General features: G+C 40.1%; 1 protein-coding gene across 2 annotated transcripts in view; it reads left to right on the forward strand.

Annotated features, from left to right (window-relative positions):
* ARMH3 (armadillo like helical domain containing 3) overlaps window positions 1-17,509 on the forward strand; it is a 123,245-nt gene that overhangs the window by 55,636 nt on the left and 50,100 nt on the right. The window lies entirely within an intron of this gene.

Below are 17,509 nucleotides of genomic sequence, written 5' to 3' on the forward strand. Positions count from 1 at the left end.
AGAAGTTATGCTTTATTTGTAAGGCTAAGGAGTGTAAATCTAGGTATGTATTCTTTCACAATGGCAGTAATTAATTTTTCTGGCACCTGAAGCAGTACTACTGATTAAGTTGGGTACTGGGCAAGAGGACCATGGATATGATTGACTGGAAAAAGGAGGAATGTTGAGAGAGAAAATTTACTTCTTAGCTTTGGCTTGTAAACAAACCACAAAAGATAAAAGTACTTATACTGAAAAAATACCTGTATATCTCTTCCCTAGTCACCCCAGACACTTGATGTCTGTGCAACACCAAGTAGCTCAGTAATCTTGCATTATTAGTACTTGCTGTTTTCCTTACTACAAAAGACACTGTGTAAGACAAACTCTTACACAGTTGAGGGCATTTTTCAAGTCAATATACATCTTACATGTCTGTAAAACACCTTAAACGTTCCTTTACAAAGTGTGTAAGCTTGATAACATCATATATAATCCTAGACTTATCTTGCTGCTATCCTTATTTTTGGGTTTTTTAAAACAGATGTAAGTGAACATGTGTGGGTAGATAGTGCACTTGGAGTGAAGCAGCAGAACAGGTGGCTGTTGACTAATGTCACTTAATGTGACACAAAGTGCCTGCTCTGGGAATGCTCTGTATAACCAGCACGAGAAGTCTGCCCTTGGAAGAGAAAAAGCAGGTGATCACAGAGAGTTTGTGCTCACCCCTGGTTTGTGGAACCAAGATTTTGCATGGGCTTGTTTCCTGTTGGCTTTGCAACTGCTTTTTGTGAAAATCAGCATGCAGTTGAGACAAGATGCAACCAAAAAGCCAGCAAAAAATACCACTTTGTGTGTCCTATTATGATATGAACATGATCTGCCTTCAAGGACAACCTGTATCAGACGTGTTCAGAAGGTAGTGATGTCTTCTGGACTTCTGGTAGCTTTCCTCTGCTCCACCCAACTTCTCATCTATGTGGAAATTTCATGAATGACTACTTTTCATCCAGTGAAATCAGTAAAGGTCTAAATTACAGATGATTCAAGGCCTTGAGAGGGGTTAGAGTTCTGAGAAGTTAGTCTGTTTGATTTATCCCATTTCCTTGCTCTCAAAAAAGGAAGGGAGAGTTTTGTCTTCTGGTGGTAAAAACACTGTGTTTGAAGGGTTCTTTAGCTGAATAGATTGCAGAGCAGCCAGAGGAGCCCAAAGGTAATGTGCTTTTGTGGAGGCGTTTGACAGTGTGATGGTTCAAAGTGGTGACTGGGACTGAAACCTGCCTCAGCCCCCCATAATCTGGGTTTCCTGTTTGTTTGTGCCCCTTTGGTTTTTCCTTCGAGTGGTCCTAGCGTACAGTGTCTTACTGGATGCTTTTGCCATGAAGGAAATGAATTTAGAGAAATCCACACTGGATTTTTTTCCTCACCGTGCTTCATCATTCTGTGAAGTTTTTATGAGCAGTGATTACCTGCTTTTTGCTGTAACTTTGCAGTGCAAAGTCATACTTTGGTTTATATCTTGGTCTCATTACACAACCTATTTAAAAATAAATAAACATTGCAATTTCCTTATCCTAGGGCTTTTAGTGGGTTTTAGAAACGTAAAAGCATCTGCCTGTGCATGCATACAGTGGGCTTTAACAAGTGTCTTAAATCCTAGTGTACAATTTTATGTGGATTTCTGCCGGGAGAGGAGTGGTGAGTTGTTTACGATGTTTCAAGGCTGCAATGCATTTGTGTTACAGGAGTTGCTGTTGAGGAGACACTGAAACAGTCCTGCTTGTACCCCACAGTGCTGGACTGATGAGCTCTACTGATTAATTGCTTAAATAGACAGATGAGTAATGCCTAGAGACTCTTAGACATGTTCTTTTTAAACTCAGCCACAGAGAGATCCCGCTTTGTGTGTCCTACTATGGTATGAACAGTACCTTTTAGTTGGACTAAAAATTCTCCAGTAGACAGTCTGAGTTTTGTTGTTGCTGATTATTTGAATTTTGTTGTCCTTACTCCAGTCAAAAAAGCAGTCATGAATTTTCTTTTTGAATGTTAAGAGATAGGGAAGCTATTCCTGCCTTCTCTCCTTTCTACAGATAATTCATAATTTCTGTCCAACCCAAAGAAAATGAAAAATTGAAGAAGAAAGAATAATAATATCCTTATCTGTCTGAAAATCTTACATACCAAACCGGAATGAGTGATTCTGATTGCTGTCCTATCTCATAATAGTCATTATAATTTCTGTCTGTGGATTTGTCTCTGTGGTTTTCATAAATAATTGAGATATGATAGGCTGCAAGATATAGCTGCAGCACTGATGAGGTTGAAATAGGAAGGTGCAGCAGTTGGTGGTTTGAAAACTCACCTTCTCACCTATGAGGAAATAAACACATTTTGAGACAAGTTGTTTTTTTTAAACTAATGAGCCTCTTCAAGATAACATTGTGCAGATTTGCATTTAATGAGAATTTTATTAATGCAGAGTTCAAAGGGGCATTTTCTGATTGACTATTCAGTGAGAAAGGTGGCACCTGAATCCCTGAATTCTTTTAATAGACTTTCTCCTGATCAAGGTTTTTCCAAGGTGAATAAATAGATTAACTCAATGATTAATAGCAGAGTTTCTCCCTTGTCTGAAATTCAGCCCCATCATAATTTTTAAAGTAATTTTATTTTTCTAACCAAAACACTTTTAAAAAACAGAGAGTAAGTTTGTAACATGGAACTGGGTGATGGGGTTATTTTTTGGAAGTGTTTTCTGTGCTGTTGTAGCATATGCTGCAATCCTTGCTTGGGTGCTTTCATTCACTCTTCCATTTTGCAGCTACTTTTGTTCCTCTTGAGCCACCCTGTGTGATGCTTTTTGCTTGAATGGAAGGTGCTTCTTCTCCCAGGGCTGCTTTTGGGATTGTAAAGGAGAGACTGGGTATTTGGGAGGAGCACTCAGAGCATTGCATGGATGTGTATAAAATGATTATGCTTGACACCAGTCTACGTAGGAGTGAGTAAAGGAATATTTGCAATTTTAGCTAGGCCAAATTGGACTGTGCTTGTTTGTTGTAGGAACTTGTCATCCTGACCCTGAAGCTATAGCTCCTGATAAATTACCAGCACTCACAGAACTGCAAATGAAAACCTTGACAGATGAGAAGGCTCCATTCAGATATTTGTTAGAAAGTGGGTGACTGCAAACAGTCCACCTAGTACCTCCAGGATTGTTCCACCACACTGCAAGGAATTTAGCATTTGTTTAAGGAGAGGGAAGACCAAAATGCTGCTGACCTATTCATGTTGCAAGGCTTTTATGAAGGATATGTGAAAGTGGACCTGCTGATAGAGAAATGCATCTGTATTTGTGATGTAGGTGGTGACCTATGGATTACAGTCAGCTGAGACTGTGTGCAAAATATGTGTTTATATCTGTACACACACACTCTCTTCCTTCCCCCTCTGTACAGACTAATAGACATACAAACACATTTATTGCCAATATGAATCAGAGTGAAAATGGGAGAACAAGCTTAAAGCCTGTTTATGAAAAGAAATAGTCAAGAAAATCTATGTGCATATGTATTAAAATCCAGATGTCTGTATGAACATTCTAGGTATATGCTGTCATATAAATGTGAATATCCATATATGGATGTCTGTGTATATATAAATACATATATAGATATACACACATACGTACACTTAAATTATATATATTTATTCACATATAGAAGACACACAGACATGTTTCTTTTGGCAATGGGTTTATTAAAACCTTAATCTCTGAGCTGAAAATACCAAGCACCTTCTTGTTTCCAGCTTCTCCCAGATGAACCACAAAGGTTGGCTTTAGATTTTCAGGTGTTACTTCTTCCAGCAGTATGGTTGCAGTGGATGAGTCCCCTGGGACTGTGGGATCATATGGAGCTGCTCAAGGCCAGCCAGTGCACAGCAGCAGAGGGTGCTCAGGCATGCAGGTTACAGCCCACAGTGGTCTGGAGTTCATTCCCTGCAATTCTTAAAACCACCTGTGAGGACTACACTGATGGAATAACAACTCCATTGAATTGTTCACTGAGGTGTGTTTAATGGTAATGACCTCTGACATGCTGTCACTGCTAATCAGCCTGACTGAGCTCAGATCACAAGGATAGTGCAAGACGGTCACCAATTTTTTTTTTTTTAATAAGAAAAAGCAACAAGGCCCAAAGAGAAACTCATAAATGTATTTTATCAGTACTTTTAAATTGTAACACAAATTTAACAAGATTATGGGTCAAAATCTTATTAAAATGATGTAAGAAAACTTCTGAAGTGTATGTATCCAAGCTATTTGAAGAATTAGTTCATTGCAATTTTCAGGTGGTAGCATGGTAGCCTGAAAAAATTCTACTGCTGAAAATCTGAAAGCAGATTTTAGATGAGGATTCTGGCTTTGTTCTAGTTCTTTTTTAGTGATCTGTGGTCACACCTCATAGAAGTAGCAAAATTAGCAGTCCCTTCTTGTAATTTCATGTGTTTCTTGTTACATGCTTTTCTGGGCTGCATAGAGACTTTGGCACAGCAGAGCAGCTCCTGAAATGCCACAGTAGTTATAGCAGAGTTATAGTGGTTACTCAGAGTTCACCTGCTACCACTGCTTGTTTTTCACTAGACCTTGCAGTATTGTGGTAGGAAAAGTTCCTTTGCTAGGGGCAGCAGATCTGGATGTGAACAGGTTCTGGCATTATCTGGCACCTGAGCAGAGGAAGCAGGCAGATGGAAAAGGAAAAACCTTTGACCAGCAACATATTAACAGAAGAATCTAAAAAGAAGGAAAGAAACATTCCTATCTTGGGTTGCAATGTTTCATCTTTTCACAGCACTCTAACCCATGTTTCTGTTATTTTTATTAGTATTTAAGGCTTTCATCTAGTTGTGTAAGTTCATTTCTTGTACATTATCTGATTTCTTCTTGTGGCAGGAATGTTAGTTTTCAGTTATTGCTCTTTATTTACTAGCTGATTCATCTTGGTATGTTTTATAGAGCCATAGCCAATTTCATTCTGCTATAATTTTCTTTCATTCTTTCTCATTTGTGGAGTGGCTTAATTAAATCTTGTCTCTGCCACTGGCCCAAATCCAGAGAGCAAATCTGTTGGTTGAGTGGCATTGTATGACCAGTTCCACAAACACAGCAGCACAATTTGGCAAGTCAGGTACATCCCAGGTCACCTTCCTTCTTTCTGCCAGTTACTTCTGTTTCAGTCATGAAGGGACTCTGCCAACATCAAGCCTGTTTTCTCTTTAATGAACTTCTGTTTTCAGTAGGTTTTCAAAAGGATTCATTTCTTTGTTGCTTACTTCTTTCTGTGATGACTTACAGTTTCTGGAGCTGATACTAATTATAAGCAAAAATGTCTGTATGGCAAAGAATGCCTCTGTCTGAGATACTGTAGCCATGGCTTGCTTTCTTAGTGCATTTGGATGCCATTCTGCAGAGATCACTTTTGCTCTAAAATTTCATCCTGAAAGTGAACAATGCTTTTTGGATTGGGGTGGGGAGGATCTTGAAGTGATTTATTCCTAGGACAGTAGCCTCGCTTAACTGGTTTTCATAGCTTTTTCCCAAGGTCTGCAGTTGTGTCAGCAGCTTTCATCTCCTTTCCTTGTGTCTCAAAGGTAAGAGGCTGGCCTTCAAGAGGGGCCTGGGAGCAGGATCCACTTCTGTACCTCAGCTGCTCTGTAGGGTTTGCTGTGGAGGTGAGCCCTGTGTACAGAGGAGGATTGTTTGCTGGGTGGAAAGGAAACTCCTCTGCAGAGCAGCTGCTGCTTGGCAGCCTCTTCTGAAGCTCAGCAGGTATCTTAGTTCATGAGATCCTTGTAAGGTAAACATCTCGATGCAGTTTGCCCACTTGTGAGCTTTTGTCCTCCTGGACATTTTATTGGAAACATTTCTCCCTTGAAATGTGAAAGATTTGCAAAGTTAGGCAGGATCTGTAGGCTACTTACCAGTTTGGTGAGAAATGTTGCCTCCATTGCAAATGCATTAGAACCCAGATTTCATTTGTTCTTTATCAAATGCAACTGCTCTGTGAATAGGGAATTGCTGTCTGCAGATCTCTGCTGGACTCGTGAGTGCAGATTTTAGGCTTACAAGGTGGAGTTAGTTAACCTGCTAGCAATTTTTATTTTTCTGAAAGCTGTGTATACAGCCTTGGAAATCTGATGTTGGCACATAATTTCAGCTTTTGTGCTGATGAATTTGAGGTGTGAAGCTTTGGGAAAACAGTAGAGGAGAGAAGTCAGAGACTTCTCAGTGCAGTTGTGGTCTCTGGTTTGATTTATGGGAGTGACTGTGCACAGCCTGGTCTGAAGAAATGTGGCACCAGGCAAGAAATTGTTTTTTGTTTTGCTTGCCAAATACCTTTCTCTGTAGGCACATCAAAGTAGTGGAGAGTATATGTCAGCATGGGGAGTACTTCTAGTTTATTTCAGAAGGGGGTATAGTATTTATTGGTCAGAAGTTATTTTTCTATGTCATTTGCAGATATTTTGGTCTTGAATCCAGTGCTGGGCTACAGGCAAGCCTGAGCTCAGTAATGCATTAAAGCAGGTACTGCAAACCTAGGATGTAGACCTGTAAACATCTTGGGTTTTTTGTTGAAGCTCAAAATCCTGGGAGCTCTGCTGGTTCTCTCTCTGAATTGTTGCATTGTTTCCTCCTGTTGATGAGAATAATCTTCATTATTTCTCTGGTACTGTGGCTGGCGTGAGTTCAGTTCCTAATTGATAGATTTCAACCTTACAGTCAATGTCTTTGTTGGTAGCTCTATTGCAGCCAGGAAGCAACCAGATTCTTTTGGCCCCAAGAACTGGCTCTACTGGAACATGATTGAAGCACAGTTTGAAACAGCTGTTTATAGCTTGTCGAAACTTCATCCATGCTGGTTTTATTCTTTGGGTAAATATAAGGGCCTCTGATCTCTGCTGGTCTCAAATCTGGCTTTCAAGATTTGCTTCAGCGGAGAAAGAACATTAAGCAACTTTCTTCATAACCCAAACAATGTAAAAATCATTGTGAGTTTAAATAACACCTTTTTCCCTTGAAAAGTGATGTAGTATAATGCTGTTTTGCTCTTTCTTTTTAAAAGAAATCTGTTGCTCACAGCAGCAGCCAGAATTATTATTCCCCCTGAAAGTCTGGGCTGTGGGATGTGTACTTAGAGAAAAGCTTTTCAAAAGCCACTAACATGTATTTCTTATTATCTTATACTAGTGGGGGGCCTAAAATTTGGGTTTGCTCTAGGAATGTAAATGCCCTGTTCTTCTAATCTTCCTTTAGGACTAAACTGACAAAGTACCCACTCATTAAGTACATCTGCTCATTAAGGTAATGAAGTACCTACCTTATCTTGAACTGATACCCAGGATAATACATTGTTAGCATGACTGCAGCACTGCAGTCTGTTTTGGTGGGTTTTTCTCCTGGTGCACTCCAGATTGCACCAGAATCTGGAGCTCAGTTCCAAGGGAACTGTGAGAGGAAGACATCTTGTTTCTAAGACTTTGTTCTTTAAAATAAATACTCATTCCAGCTTTTAAAGTTAAAGTGTTGGGGTTTTTTAGGAGCTCTAGCCATGAAGGTAGAAAAGGTAGTCTTACCCTACGAATAGGTTGTCAAACCTGTTTGTCAAGCAAAATAAAAAACAATTTCTTGCCTGGTGTCACACTTTTTCAGATGAGGCAGTGCACAATCACTCACATAAATCAAGGCTGCAAAGGGGCTGACTTTGCAACTCCCAGGAATCTAAGGCGCTGCTTGGAGAGGTGGGGAAAAATAGAACTTGAGTGAGTGTGATTTCCACATACCAAACCCCCCCCCCACTTCCTCTGCCCTGCCTTCCTAATGTGGAATCTATGTGCTATAATATCTCTGAGTCCAGACAGAATCTCTAAGAAACCTCAGAATTTCTGGTGGCCTGTATGAAGTTGACTGCTTGGGAATCACAGAATGCAACCTTTTATTCTACTCTGTGTAGTCTCTAAATTTTTTTTGTAACCCTCGCAGCTAGAAGAAAACTCAGAAAATTATGGCATAGTGCTTGAGCAGTAGCAATTTGTTTCTTAGCTCTGAGGTCAGACTTCTGTTGCCTGTTTCAAGGGATGCTGACTGAAAGTTCAGCAATCAGAAATGCCCATGTGCTTGGCTGCTTCTCAGCACTCAAGGCCAACCAGATTAAAATAACAGCAATCTCCTGAAGAATTCATCTGGTACCCATCTGTGTTGGGTACCAGATTCTGATATCTCATCCTGGTAAGGGTTTAATTCAAGGCTATTCCTCTGGCAAAACTGCCCCAAGTGTGCTTCCTCAGCCTGTGCTGTGCTTACTTGGAGGCAGTATAAACTGACAGGGTTCCTGCCTTCTCTTCTGTGGGACCAGCCTGCATCATTCAACATGGAAAGGAGGAGACAGGGGACCTGACTCAGGATAAGACTCTGTAGGCAGGACAAAAAAGGACAAAACAATGTGTTTTTATGTGGCTCTGTTCTCAAGCCTTCATTGGATATACATCTGTGACTGGTTGTGTCAGCCTGTGGAGGATGGAGGCACAAATGGCTCTGTGCTAGGGTCAACAGGACAGTCTCTCTTAACAGCACTGACCTGTTAAACTAGTTCTTAGCTGAAATGCTATAAGTGTTCTTTATGGTTTATGTCCAGAGTCATCGGTGATCATAGATGTGATGCTTTGCAGGGTCTAAACACATGTTCTCTTGCTTGTGCTGGTATAGTGCAGGGTGGTTTTTGCAAGCTGTTCTTGCTGTTAATATCAACATAATCATTGCCTTAAGCACTAGGATTGAGACAATAGTACTGTGGGCCCAAAAAGTGGGAACTTGGGTGTTACTGGCTCGGGAGTCCAAAGCAGGAGGTCACTGACTCATTGCAGGCATCCCACTGCAGTGTAGTCCTGTTTGACAGGATATAAAAGCATGGTCTCAAAAGCATCTTTCAGGGTGACCAGAACTGGAATGACCTTAAAAGCTTCCTGGCAATCCTTTTGCCTGACTTTGCTAAAAAACTTAGAAAGCCTAAAGCTTTTTCATGTTGCTGCTTTAGTGATTAATTAGGTCATCACTTTGTGTGTTAATTACAGTGACATTTTTCTTCTCATTAGTTGGATTATGGAAAGTTTTTGAGTCTGTGTAGGATGGGAAATAATGCAACCTTTGTGGCCAAGGGAAGGATGATTTTAAACTTTAGAATGCTGAATTTCAGTGGTGGCTTTGGGTAATGTAAAAAAAATACTGCAATCCACTATACAAAATGTGTCTGGTAAGTGCTTTGAGGGCAGGATAAATGCCTTTTATTCTAAACAAACATGATGTTGCACACACTTTGGATGAGGAATTTTAAACTGGATTCTTCTTATGGAAGACTGTGTAGTTGTGTATTAATGTAAAGCTCTTGCTGCTGACAGAGGGGTGTGAATATGATATACTACATATAATGTCCTTTATGGTATATTGCAGACTTTACAGAGAAGTTGTTAAACAAAGCAGTGTACATGAACAAAGGCCAGTTGCTTTTGCTTACAATTTTTCTAATTATTTATTGTCCTCCTTGTAATTTTGCAACACTGTTTGCTTTGAAATCTGAGCTTTACATTAATTTTTTATGATGTGTGAGATGAGCTTGTCTGGAGCAGACGTTTCCTTGTAAACTTAGAAAGCAATAGGTCTGCCATACGTTGTATCTTGATTCCTTGGTTTGAAAGCTGTGGTTACTTTGAGGTTAAGCCTATGTGTGATATGTTGAGCCTTGCTGAGGGAGCAGACTGTGCAATTCTTGTTGGGTAGCACTATTTTTCTTCCTTGTTTGGTGACTTTTACTCCTAGCATGAGCTTATGTCAGAAATGAAGACTCCCAAAACAAGAGTGTCCAGGATCTGAAGTTTGACTGGGAAATAAAGTTAGTCAGATTGCAATAAAGGAGGCTCTTCTCAGAATGAGTGATCCCCAACTGGACCAGGTAGATCAGTGTGGTCTCCATCCTTGGGACTTGTTCATACCTTGCCTGAACATAGCTGTGAGTTAACTGGCCCAGTGCTGGGTACAAAGTTGGATTATGGAACCTGGCAAGATCCTTTTTAACCTAACCTATTTGATTTTAGAAAGCAGTCTCTTCACTGCATGATCAAATGGTAAAAGAAGCAAGAAAAGCAAGAAAACTTGTTTTCATGAAGTGCCTTGTGCTGTGTGTTAACTCTGGACTGTCTGCTAGATGTGCAGAGTAGGGTACTTAGTTAAATCAGTAGGTGCTTGGCATCTATTTTCTTTTCCTGAAAGATCTTTAAAGGCTAAGAACTAGAGACCTTGCTGTATGTGTTGTTGCAGATGCCCAGTAAACTGGATCCTGCTGATGAGATCCAGCTACACAACTCAGTCATTTGTGAGGAGAAACTGTTCTCAGTGAGATTAATGCTGTGGTTGATGACAGGCATGGAAAGCACTGCTTTGAATAATGCCCATAATGGCACATTCCCCTGTGTATGTGCATTTAAGGAAGAGGCTATGCTTATATGGAATTGAGGGCATTTGAGAGGCAGCTAATGACAAGTGAAAATGATAGTTAGGGTGGATTAATTGTTAAATGAATTGTGCCTGCCCTTGCTGTCGTTTTAATGTGGTATTGGTCTTAGTATAATGTTATATAGCAGGAAGGCATCAGGGAGCAATTCCATGCACTTGGGTTCAGGTCAGAGGAGTTTAAAGGCTTAGCCATCAGGAGTTTTTCTCTACTTTAGATATCTTTTTGCAGTGCAGGGTTTTCTTCTTCCCCTCTGGGAGTACAAAAATATTTGTTTTGATTAATTTTGGTTTAATAAGTTTTTTCCCCATGCTTTTTTGACAGTGGAGTAAAGTGGTGTTTTCTCATAATCAGTTTAATCTAAGCTTTGCATTAACTGTTTCTGGAATGAGGTGATACTAACTGAACTTGGTCTAGAGCATAGCTTAGGGACTTTTTCTTCTTTTTTTAAATTGTACTTTATCTGCAGGACTACGTATTTAACTGTGATTTGTCATGGGGATGCTTTATATTCATGCCTTCAGTCTGAGTGCAGCATAAGAAAAATTAGGTTGGAAGAGGACTGAAAGCAGCCAGCCATAGGTCTCATCCTGTCATTACTGTGAAGAAATTTGTCCTTTGAATCGATTTGGAGTGACAGTGGGGCAGGAAGGCATTGGCAGAAGTTTTATGTCTCGTGCAACCTTTTGTTTGTATGTGGCCAGTAGCCTCATTTGAGTGAATTCTGTGTGCTTTCTAGATGAAATGTTATCACATATGTTTCAGTAAAGTTTAGCAGTCCCTGATAAGACTTAACTGTACTGAGTGTTCTTACAGCCCTTTTCTCTGCTCATACTTTTTTATTTTTAAAGTATTTGCTGTGTTTGGAGATGAATCAGTTTGGGCCAAGGGCACTTAGAGGATGTGAGCTTTGATTGCTTTCAGCCTCCTAATCTTCATGATCACTCAGGCAGAAGAAAAATAATGCCGTCTACACAGAAAGATAGGCTTTCTGTTAAGTGTTTTCCTTTCCTAGGAAGAGAGGAGGCCTTCAAATTCATCTTATAGAAAGATAAACTTGGAAGGGGACAGGAATCATTATTTCCTTCCAAAGGATTCTTGGCTTAAGCTTTGCCCAATCCAGCAAAGAGAAAACTAGTGGATACTGCTAATGTAGGGGAAAACAAAAGTGATGTAGAACAGCTTCTGAAGCTGAAGGGTAGTTTGTAATGGGAACAAATGGATAGGGAGGGAGTATCATGAATAAATAAAAGTTGGAAATGAAAGGTGCTCTAAAATTAAAAGCACTGAAAGTCTGGGGCACTCCTGTAACCAGTTAGAATGATGCAATCTAAACAAGGAAGGATTATTTTGAAACTGAGACTATGAGAGGATGGGGAGAGTCAGAACCCTACATTTACACCAGGAGGAACCAGGTGAAAGATGTCTGCAGAGGTTCTCAGTGAGCAAGGAAGGTGGGGATTTTTTTGTGGGTTTGATTTTTTTTTTTTAATTCCCCCTCCCCCATCAGTTATGTTACCAGCTCCAGGGTGGTAGAGATGGGGCAGATCGTGTTGGTCCATGGCTTAAGATGTGATTCATACAGCGTGATAGATACCATTGCAGGGTTTTCTACAGTGTAAGGCCTATAAAAACTCATACCTGCTCTTACATTGTATGTAGGTTATTTGCTTCCTGCATCAGTGAGTGAGAACCTGTTAGTGTTAACAGGGTAGCCACTTCAGAAGGACTGATGCCACTCCTTCCTGTCAATCAGGGATCACTTTTCCACTGAAGGAAGACAGTAAATGTCTTCAGTAAAATTCAGGGGCTGGCTAACAAATTGCAGTTTAGAATACATTACAGATGATGAATGTGATCTCCTTAAAGGGAAATCTGTTCATTTGACTTAGTGCTCTTAGGATTAATTGCTTGCCAGATTAAATTGCTCCATAAAATGCATGCTACTTTATTCGATCTCTTCATGATGAGATTAGCTAGGCTATGCTGGTTCTTTGTATGTTAATTACAGTGGTATTTTCTTCCTCAACTTAATTATTAAATTATTTAGCACAGCATGCTTTCTGCTAGCCTCAGGAAAGCTGTCTGTATTTTTTTTTTTTTTTGACCACCATTCTATAATCACACTACCCTTTTTCCAGAAATATTCTGCATTCCTTTATAGCAGTATCGCACACTGTAGATGATACATCCTGAGATTTTTCTGTTTTCTTTTGTGTTCTGCTGAAACACAGAAATGGTTCTAATCTTGCACAGGTTCATTATGTGGCAGTCTAGGATGAAGAATGAGGAAAGTTTGAGTTGAAGCTGTTGAGGCAAATTGCCAGGGTTGCTACACAAACAGGAATTTATCCAGATAAACTAAGCTTTCTGCTTTTGTTGAGAAGTGTAAAGCTCACTGAGTGGTCATGATGTTTGCTTTTTGTCTCAGCTGGAAAATCAATACTATGGCAGTTCAGTATTCTGTGCTGTTGATGTTTCAGAGCAAATTGGGAGGGAAGGACCATATATGCTTTCCTTGTCCTGGAGGACTTCTCTGTACTCAGTGAACATAACCAAGACACATTTTTTTCTGAAAACCTGGGAAATGGAAGCACAAGAAGCTGAACAGCACTAGAATTGTGGTGGCAGCCTACAACTACTGAAGCAGGCCAGCAGTAAAAAATTTATGGAAAATTGAAGAAAAAATGAATTTAAGTTTTCATTACTGGACTTTTCCCAGCCTTTAGGATATTAGTTCACACTCCCTTCCTCAGTCAGGGACCTGAGTACATGTGCAACTACCCCCCACCTGCACACACAAAATAACCCCCTATTCTTTTGCAGTGCCAAGATTGGGATTTGCACATAACTGAATGTTCCCACAGTAGCATTGCAGAGGCTCTCTTGAAAAATTGTTGGTTTTTTTTATTTTTAAACTTTTAAAATGTTTGTTCTGCTATACCACTCTAGATAAAATATGTAATATGTATCAATTAAACTGTTGTGGTGTTTAAAAGCATTCAGATATCTTAGTCTAAAATGGAGCTCCTCTCTTACCCAGCTGTAATAACATTTTTTTTTAAAAATTGCTTCTCAGTTTAACCCCTCTCCCTCAGAAAATACTGTGTTATCTTCTATTAGAATTGATTCCCAAAGGCAAGGCCAATTTTTATATTTATGAGCCTAGTCTTTCATCCCATCTATCCAGAGCTTAGAAAATTCAAAAGGGTATAGAAGGACTAGGAAAGTTTCAGAAAGGGGCATCAAGAATGACTGAAGGCATAGAACCAGATGTGTAATGAAGAACATTTATATACCTGACAAGTCTTCAGACTGGAAGAGATGGCAGAAAATATATACAAGAGTTAGTAAAAATTACCAAATGTCAGAGAGAAGGTGAAGGGGAGCTGCTAGAAGAGTGTGCATCAGAAGATCAGATAAGCTTGAACCAAAGAGATACTGCTTCATGCTATGCTTAGTTAAGCTGTGAAATGTCTAAAACTTATGTGAATTGAAATCAATGATTATACAAATTAATGGAACAGAATTTAATCATGGGTTGCTGGATCATACAGATGTCACCTCTGCTTCACATATTATGTTGAAGTGTACTTGGTTGGAAGTAAGGGCTCTTTTTGGGGCATGTCCTGTCTCAAACCAAGACAGGGCAGTATCATTTTGGTTTTGTCTGCTTTTATACTGTTACTGAGCTCCAAATTCTAGACTGTTTTGAAGTAGGGACACAGAGGCCTTTGCTACCTCAGCATGGCAATTTTAAATGTTTACATAAATTTTATCTGTCAGCATTTTCTCAGGAATAAGTTACTTGCTTCAAAGTCTTTAGCCAAGGATAAATCAACATGTCAGCATCCCCCTCCCACTGCTCTCAGGATGGAGGCGTTGGGGTTTACTTTCAGTCACACATCTGGTTATATACATGGTTCATTCTGTCACTGCTTTCAAGCTGAGCAGGCTGAATTCCCGTGCTGGGGGTCTGTTAGGGGTCATTGTTAGGTGAAGGAGTCTCATACCTGCACTTTAACCCACACTGTCATTGTGGGCAGAGAGGAGCCCTCCAAGCCTTTCTGTGGCTTGCTGCTGTTACCTGTGCGTGCACAGGAAATGCTGTCTGGTAGTTTAGAGGAGGGAAATCTAAGGAAGAATGTGAACTGATCTCCTGTTTGGCAGCCTTTTGGTCTTTTCTGGGAGTGACAGAGAAATGCATGATTTTCTGGAGCACGGGTGAAGGCAAGAGTAGAATGAATAACCATGGAAGATTTTTCTTCCCTCATGATTTTACTTCAGGATTTCAGTCATCGTCAGTATTCCTTTTTTCTCCAGAACGAACTCATGGAGAGCTGTCCAGATCACGTACTTATGAATTTCATGATAGTAAAACCCGAGCCAGCTGAGCAAGACATGATTTTAATTAAGACTAACAGGATTTTGTCTTCTTTTCTTCCTTTCTAGCCCTAACCCAAATATGAAAGTCTTCTAATTTCAGTAGCCTCTTGTTTGTCACCTAAAAAAAGCTGTGTTGATGGAGCCTTTTGAGACTTCTTTGACTAAAATATTAAAAGTTAAAGGCCCTGTGTTTTTTTAAATTTGCTTAAGGGGACAGATCCTTTTACTGCATCTGTAGAGCAAGAGATTGAGCAGGAATTTAATCAGTTTTTTTTCTGTTGCAGGTTACTGTTCTAAAGGAAGTTCATGTTGGATAATTTATCATTCATTCCTTTTTCCTTCTGGCTACTGTAGGTCCCAATGCACTGCTCTATAAATAGATGTATAAAAGGTTCTTTTGCTGACATCTCTGAAGACAACTTTCGATTTCACTTAATCCAAAAGAAAAAAAAAAACTAGAGTGAATTCTCAGTGCACAAGTTAGAGGAGTTAGGAAAAGAAAGGGATCAGGGTAATCTGATCTCTGCTGTAAGTGCCTCAAATAATGATCTGTGCTTTGTGATGAGTGTTTATCTATGAAAACCAGCCAAGGTGAATTAAAGGAGCATTATCTGAAAGCAGGTGAAGCCACATATCCTAATGTTGTCCCCAGACTAGCAGTGTGTGGAGGTGGGGAGGATTTTTCCCTTGCTGAGGAGCAAAGACCTCGTGGCTCCAGCTGCTTCTCCTGCCCAGTGCTGGTCTCACAGGGCAGTTCCTGTCCCTGCCTGTGCTCCCTGCAACCAGCCCCAGCACAGTGGAGGCTGAGGAGGCTCTCACTGGAGCACACTGCTGGCCTGACTGAGTGCCAGGCTGAATTTGCTTCCCATCCATTTCTCCACAGTCCATGGTACCTCTTACAGGGAAAGCCATCTGTGTTACAGCATTTTTATCTTAGCTTGGGGAAGCAAGTGAAACAGGGCTATTGTGATGCTTGTGGACTGATGTTATGAAGCAGTTCAAGTTGCTTACTGCATGCAAACCTAGTTGTGACTGTTTAGGCTCTAAATGATGCAGGTACAGTTCTCCTGGAAAGGCTGGGTGCTGAGGGTGTCTCTAATTCCTGACTTCCTAAACAAACCTTTCCTTCTGTGTTACCAGTTATTCAGTTGAAAGAGTTTGCTTGATGTGGAACAGTGCTGCTGTGGAACCCTACTAAGGCCCCATCTGCTAAGAGCTTGTATTGATTTGTGTCTTAGTTTATAAAAGCCTTCAATTCACCTTGTGTAACTGCCATAAATAATGCAGATGTACTAGATGAAATGTGCTGTGGGAACATCCCAGAAATAATTTTGGTCTGGGTTGAATAGAGCTAATCTAATCATGGTTAGGAGTTCTCAATAGCTGTGAAGCAAAAAGTGTATTGTCTTATTCTAGCTTAATGTATTAGTCAATACACAGGGGGCAGGAAGATAGGTATTTGAAAGTGGTAATCAACTATAATGAAAACAAGAATTTTTAATGTTAAAATTTTATAAAACTTCAGCTGAAACTATTTATAGATTATATATGTACACACACATGTACATATATAGTGGAAGTATAGTCAAGTCCAGTCCTGTGCCTGTGATTTATCTGCATAATCCTAACATTTGTATGCCTCTTTGTCACCAGGAGTGCAGTGCTTCAGAGGCTATATGTGTATATACTAAATAAATCATTTTGCCCACTCATAGCAAACAGTCTCTTTGTGCCAACAGCACTGCAGAATGCATTTTAGTACATAGGGGACATTGATGAATATTTTGTCCTTTTGAAATTCCATGGGCTTTAGGGCACCAAAATATATTTCAGGCTGGACTAGGTCCAGATGTGTATGAGAACTCCTTGGCAGTCTTGTAGGAAGCATAGGGGAGTTTTAAAGGTGACCTCTTTTTTGAAATTTAATTGTATTTTTCTTCTAGTCAATTATGTGTAAAGAAAGTAAAAAAGTAAGGGGATGTGGTATTTCTTAGGTTGTTCAGCTAGGAATATCCATCATATCAAGGCTGATTTTTCTTCAGGGTGGTCTGTGGGCATGGCATCTTGAGTTCTCTGCATTGGAGAGATCAGCTGGTGTACATTGGTTCCTGTAGAGGAAAGAGAATGTATGCTCATAAATTGATTCTAATAACTGTTTCCCTGGCAATTACCACAATTTCAGGATGAAGAATGTGTCTAGGTACTATTAGCATTGTTAATTGAGAGGAAATATGGATGCAGCCCATTGTCAGAGCTGAGATTTGTCTTCCTGTCACTTTTCTGCACTTGATGGCCCCAAAACTGCTGATGTGATCAAACAGAACATTGCAGACAACAGCAATAGGACAAGTCCAGAACTCACTAATTCTGCCTCAGATTGTTTATCAGCAAGCACTTGGTCTGGGCTAAAGCAGACAAACCATACAAAGAGATGTCCATTGGCAAAGAGATTTTAGGAATTTGGGGTCATATGTCAGCATTCATTGCTGAGGGAGCTCCAGGTGCCTAGAGGAACTTGGAGAGCTCTCGAGTGTCAGTGCAGGGCAAGATTTCAGAACTCCTTGAGATTGCTGCTGGTGCGA

The sequence above is a fragment of the Lonchura striata genome, chromosome 6 (genome assembly GCF_050655825.1).
Source record: "Lonchura striata isolate lonStrDom1 chromosome 6, ASM5065582v1, whole genome shotgun sequence".
Classification (NCBI taxonomy): domain Eukaryota; kingdom Metazoa; phylum Chordata; class Aves; order Passeriformes; family Estrildidae; genus Lonchura; species Lonchura striata.